General features: G+C 47.7%; 1 pseudogene; it reads right to left on the reverse strand.

Annotated features, from left to right (window-relative positions):
• Positions 1–373: 373 nt before the first annotated feature.
• LOC116546887 lies at positions 374–6,554 on the reverse strand (annotated as a pseudogene).
• Positions 6,555–6,733: the final 179 nt, after the last annotated feature.

Below are 6,733 nucleotides of genomic sequence, written 5' to 3' on the forward strand. Positions count from 1 at the left end.
GCTTGGATTACAGGCGTGAGCCACCACACCTGGCCAAAAAAATTTTTTTTTAAATAGAGAGATCAGAATAGAAGAGAGCCCAGGACTGAGCCCTGAGGACACAGCACAGAGGTCAGAGAGAAGGAGATTCTGAAGTAGGGAAACTGGAAGCGATGGACACAGAGTGGAGAAAATCAAGAGGGTCCATGCTGCTGCAGCTGAGGGAGAATCTTCCAGAGGATGAACCTGGTGAGCCAGCCAAGTGCTTCTCACAGTGTCGTTCTGTACCCAGGCCATTGATTTGATGGGGACATGGAGCTGATTAAGAACGGGTGAGTGGCGGTGGCAGCATGTGCAAGAAGGCAGCTCGGGAGGATGGCTAGTTTCTCCTCACTCCATGCCACATCCACTGTGAACTTATCCCATCTGTTCTTCCAGATTGCCATGAAAGTATTTTTCTCAATCTCCAACAGGCTACTGTACCTGCAGGAAGAGGAGGAGCCCAGGTGAGCCTCAGGGCAGGGGCTGGGAACGGGGCAGGGAGCCTGAGGGGACATTGGAGGCTTGAAGAGCAGTCTCCCCAGTCCAGCAGCAAGGACTAACCAGCCATGATAAGAAGGAACCCACAGACACCATCGAGGCATCGGCCTCAGGCCTCCTCAGATGCAAACACAAGCTGTGGGCTGGAAGGCGGGCAGCGGTCCGGGGAGGACATGAGACACTCACTTGATAGAGTTTATGGCCAGCTGTTTGAGGGTCCTCAGGTCAGCCTCCATCCCCTCAATGCCCATGAAGACCTCATAGAAATCATACGACAAGCCTTGGCACCAAAGATCCCTGAGTCATCAGAGCTGATCACAATGGGGTGCCCAGTGGCCATCAGAGTAGCTGCAAGGTGGTTTCTCAAATCAGACACCAGTTTCAGAACCTGCCCGGTAGGAGGCAAGGGAGAAAGATGAACTCTGATCCCTAAAAAGAGTAGTCACAAGTAAAATGAGACCTGGAGCCCCCATCAGCTCCCTTCATCTCCCCATCACTATCTCCCGAATATGGGGATGACTTCTGGGCACTCGCAAGGAGAACAGGGCCAGTCCCCATGCATCTCCTTCTGTTTCATCAGCACCACAAATGCTCGGTCACTTCTAGTCCTGCTCAGAGAAGCGCTAACTGAACACAGACACAAAAGACCCCAGGAAGCACTGGCCGCCCCCTGTGTCCTTTTTGCTCTGTCCACAGTTTTGCTCAAAATTCCACCCCACTGGGGACCCTCATGGCTGCCACATTCTTACTGGTGGCTTAAGCAAAAGGCCCCTCCTGAATAACTTTACTAACAGGTGGGAGAGTGGAGGAATTTTGGTAACAAGAGAATTAAGGGGAGAGAAATTATACTGGAAAAAGTTTAAGAGGGCAGAGGTTGTGGTTAGTGGAGATCACATGCGATCAGCTGCATGAGTCACACCTACCTAGTTAGAGATGGGACAGACTTCTATGGGGATGTCCTTTTTCCACGAGTAAGTCCTGAGGGCAGGGTGTTTGCTCAAAGCAAATCCATGTCCGATTCTGGTAGTGTTTAGCATCAAAGCATCCAGAATGTTCTTGTCTATGGATGTGCCCTGCCAGTCTGAAAACAGGGGAATGGTCTTCCATGGGGGCTGGATGGTTCTGACCCCCCAGAACATCCTCAAATAAACAGCCCCCAAAGCATGAAAATGAAAAGAAATTAACACAAATACACACACACACACACACACACACACACACACACACACACACACAGTTTCCTTTTAACAATGCTAAATAGAGGTATGATATGGCTTTATTAATCATCTAATTTATTAATTTAGCATTCTAATGAGGAAGTTGAAACTTAATAGCTTTTATGAATTGACCAAGGATATTCACCTAGTAAGTAGCAAAACCAAGTTTTAAACCTTGGTCTCTCTGACCTCACAGTCCACTTTTATTTTTATTTTTTTGAAAGTCTTGCCGGGCACAGTGGATCACACCTGTAATCCTAGTACTTTGGGACCGATGTGGGTGGATCACCTGAGATCAGGAGTTCAAGACCAGCCTGGCCATCATGGAGAAACCCCACCTTAAAAAAAAAAAAAGAAAAGAAAAGAAAGTCTTGCTCTCTATCACCCAGGCTGGAGAGCAATGGCATGATCTCGGCTCATTGCAACCTCTGCCTTTCATGTTCAAGTGATTCTCCTGCCTCAGCCTCCCTAGAAGCTGGGATTACAGATGCTCCCCACCACACCTGGCTATTTTTTGTATTTTGAGCGGAGATGGGGTTTCACCATGTTGGCCAAGCTGGTCTCAAACTCCTGACCTCAGGTGATCCACCCACCTTGGCCTCCCAAAGTGCTGGGATTACAGACATGAGCTACCACGTCCGGCTTTGGGACTCTTATGTTTATAATCTTTACAACAAGGTATTACAAGGTTCTCTTATTTACAACCTCAGTATAAGTACCTGTATGTGCTCATTTTAAGTATTTAATAGTACTATCAAGGCGTTATCACTTGCTAGGTGACCGTAGACATTCTTGTGGCCTCTTCCCCTGCTGTCCCCATCATACATTTCTTGCCCTCAGTAAGAAGGCAAGGACCTTTTTATGGCCCTCAGTAGAGGGTGAAAGGTCAGATGTGGCTTTCCTAGACTCCCTTACAGCTAAAATAGCCTTGACACTGGCCTGGGAGGTTATTTGTTGGGGAGCTTTGGGGGATTTCTCCCTGATAAAAGGACATGCACTGGAGGACTGTCTCCCATTTTATTTCACTGGATATGGTCACCTGAATGTGATTCACCATCTGACGACCAAGTGGGGCAGAATCACCCACACAATGGGCATAGCAGAGATTGCTTCTTCCTTTTTTTTTTTTTTTTTTTTTGAGACAGAGTCTTACTCTGTAGCCCAGGCTGGAGTGTAGTTGTGCAATCTCAGCTCACTGCAACCTCGGCCTCCCAGGTCCCAGTTCAAGCAATTCTCCTGCCTCAGCCTCCTTAGTAGCTGGGATTACAGGCATGCACCACCATACCCAGCTAATTTTTGTATTTTTAGTAAAGACGGGGTTTCACCTGTTAGCCATGCTGGTCTTGAACTCCTGACCTCCTGATCCACCTGCCTCGGCCTCCCAAAGTGCTGGGATTACAGGCATGAGCCACCGTGCCCGGCCAAGAGATTGCTTCTTATGTGAGATAACAAATGTCCTTATTGTAAAATCTGTGGGATGCATTCTTGCAGCCATAAGCATTCTAATAGATTCACATATAAAATATGAAAATTTGCCTAGGTACAGTGGCTCGCACTTGTAATGCCAGCATTTTGGGAGGCTGAGGCAGGAGGATCGCTTGAGCCCAAGAGTTTGAGACCAGCCTAGGCAACATAGAGAGACCCTGTCTCTACAAAAATTATGGCCAGGTGCAGGTGGCCTGTAATCCCAGCACTTTGGGAGGCTAAGGCAGGCAGATCATGAGGTCAGGAGTTCAAGACCAGCCTGGCCACTATGGTGAAACCCCATCTCTACTAAAAATACAAAACATAAGCTGGGTGTGGTGGCACATGCCTGTAGTCTTAGCTACTCAGGAAGCTGAAGCAGGAGAAATGCTTGAACGCAAGAGGTGGAGGTGGCAGTGAGCCGAGACTGCACCAATACACTCCAGTCTGGACAAAAGACTGAGAATCCAACTCAAAAAAGGAAAAAAAGAAGTACAAAAATTAGCCAGGCATGGTGGTGTGTGCCTGTAGTCCCAGCTACTTGGGAGGCTGAGGTGGAAGAATCACCTGAACCCAGGAGGTGGATGGAGGCTGTCGTGAGCCGTGGTCATGCCACTGCACTCTAGCCTGGGTGATGGGGTGAGACCCTGTCTCAAAGTACATATATGAACATTCCACTTTTCTGGTAGAAATAAAACTCAAGAATTTCTGTTGCTACCTATCACATATATTTTGGTGGATTTTCCACTGGTTTTTAAAGATTTCTTCTTCTTTTTAAAAATAAGGGCATTACTTTTAGGTATTAAATACCCAAGTCCTAGCAAAGTTATCTCCAAGGACCATACTACTTGGAACTTGTTAGGTCCTGTGTTGCAACCTTTTGTACTGCAAGAATCATTTCACACACATATGATTTTCCCCAACTTGACCACAAGCTCTTCAAGGTTAACAACCCCCTCCCCTTCAAACAATTCTTCTGCTGTCCTAGAGCAGACTTTGATCTAAATTTGATCTAAATTGACTGGTAATGTCAGGAAAAAGAGATTAATGCACAGGGTCCCTTCCTCTAGAGATGGTATGGTAAAGCAGAGTCTAAGTCTGGGTGGGAAACTAAGCTGCCCACCACTCTCTCCACCCCTCCTTGGTTTTCTGAAAGTGACAGGTGGGATGCACAGAGAGCTGCCCTCCTGGTCCCTGCCCTCCTTGGCCTCAATGTAAACAGCCTCCCCCGAGGGCTGGGCACGGTGGCTCATGCCTGTAATCCCAGCACTTTGGGAGGCCAAGACAGGCAGATCACCTGAGGTCAGGAGTTCAAGACCAGCCTGGCCAACGTGGTGTAACCCCGTCTCTATTAAAAACAAACAAACAAACAAACAACAACAACAACAAAAAACAAAAAAAAACAACAACAACACCACAGCCTCCCCTCCCCCTCGAAATCTTCCTTTGGATCCGAAATTGCAGCCATGATCTTGCTTAGTTAGGTTTACACATTTTAAGGACTGTAATATGGAAGGGCAAAGATGACTGAAGAAGCCCAGGAAGGAGTTCTGGGGAAGAAAGATGTGACTGAACTAATGGCATTTCAGGAGGAACACCAGCCAGGCCTGCATGGGACAGGGCAGGGTTTCCTCCTCTGCAATGATGAGGTACAAAACATCCTAAGACAAGAAGAAGTCCTGGTTCTCCTCCTTCTTCTTCCTATTTCCAGCTTTGTGGCTTTGGGCAGATCAGTTAACCTCTCAAGCACAGTTCACCCAGAAGATGGAGAGCTTAAGACAGGGTTCCAATTCATACACATTATATACATGCATCAAAATATCACATGTGGCCAGGTGTTGTGGCTCACCCCTGTAATCCCAGCACTTTGGGAGATCAAGGAGGGCAGATCATTTGAGGTCAGAAGTTCAAGACCAGCCTGGCCAAGAAGGTGAAACCCTGCCTCTATTAAAAATTCAGAAAATTAGCCAGGTGGGTATCAGGACACTGTATTCCCAGCTACTCCAGAGGTTGAGGCATGAGAATCACTTGAAACCTGGAGGCAGAGTTTACAGTGAGCTGAAATCACACCACTGCACCCCAGCCTTGGCTACAGAGTAAGATTCAGTCTGAAAATGTTCTTTTTCCATGGTTCATGCCTGTAATCCCAACTCTTTGGGAGGCCGAGGTAGGTGGATCACTTGAGGTCAGGAGTTCAAGAACAGCCTGACAAATACAGTGAAGCCCCATCTCTACTAAAAATACAAAAATTAGTCAGACATGGTGGTGCATGCTTGTAATCCCAGCTACTCCAGGACTGAGGCAAGAGAATCACTTGAACCCAAGAGGCAAGGCTGCAGTGAGCTAAGATCTCACAACTGCACTCCAGCCTGAGTGACAGAGTGAGACTCAGTCTCAAAAATTTTTCGTATTTGTGTAGAATGGGATCTTGCTATGTTGCCCAGACTGGTCTCAAACTCCTGGACTCAAGTGATCCTCCTGCCTCTGCCTCCCTAAGTGCTAGGATTACAGATGTGAGCTACCGTACCCGACTAAAACAATTTTTTTTGAGACAGGGTCTACCTCTGTCACCCAGGCTGAAGTGCAGTAATTCTGGGCTCAGGTGACTCTCCTGCTTCAGCCTCTGAGTAGCTGATACCACACGTGTGTGCCGTTGTGCCTGGCTATGTTTTGTATTTTTTGTAGAGACAAGGTTTCATCATGTTGCCCCGGCAGGTCTCAAACTCCTAGATTTAAGAGATCCACCCACATCTGCCTCCAAAGTGCTAGGATTACAGGCATGAACCACTGCACCTGTTCCCAGCCTAAAACAAATTTTTATAGCCAAAGTAGGATGATGTGAGTTTGCAGGATTATGCACCCACCATGAAAAATAAAAAAAAGAAGGATTCAAAATCAGACTCCACTGCATACCAGCTCTTTAACCCTGGACCATTAACGCCATGCTTGGAGTGCTGGGCTCTTCATCTATCAAATGGAGATTAAAACACGAGCAGAACTGGGGTAAGAACTAGAAATAAATTAAAAATAATACATGTAAAGTGGCTGGTTCTATTATTCTTGTTATTCCTTCTCCATAGGGCTGCTGTCAGGATTAATGATCGAGAACATAGGAGAGGGCTCTGGAAGCATCTGCAGGCCCTATTCCTGAGGCGTGATCGCTCCCGTCCTGTCTCCAGCGGCAGGCTGGAGTCGTGGCTAGAAGCTCTCCCACTGCCCACCTCTGCTGATTCCCACGGGCTCACCTGACTCTCCGGCGTGGAAGAAATAAGGCAGCTTAACACCATCCTTGGCGGGAATCATCAGTGCTTTGTCATAGCAGTGCAAGGAGTGGCGAGTGTCCTCATGACCCACCTGCAGGACAGAGAGGGACAGGAGGCATCTGCGGGGCATGTGCCTCACTTGCTGATGGCACCTTTTGTAGCCCATACACACCCTCCCATGTACCCTGCCGCCACTGCTGGGACCTTTGTCATGCAACCTTTTAAGAATGGCAAGGAGCGGCCAGGCATGGTGGCTCACACCTATAATCC

Source organism: Sapajus apella, unplaced genomic scaffold (assembly GCF_009761245.1).
Source record: "Sapajus apella isolate SASKATOON/1434 unplaced genomic scaffold, GSC_monkey_1.0 scaffold1604, whole genome shotgun sequence".
In the NCBI taxonomy this organism is placed as follows: Eukaryota; Metazoa; Chordata; class Mammalia; order Primates; family Cebidae; genus Sapajus; species Sapajus apella.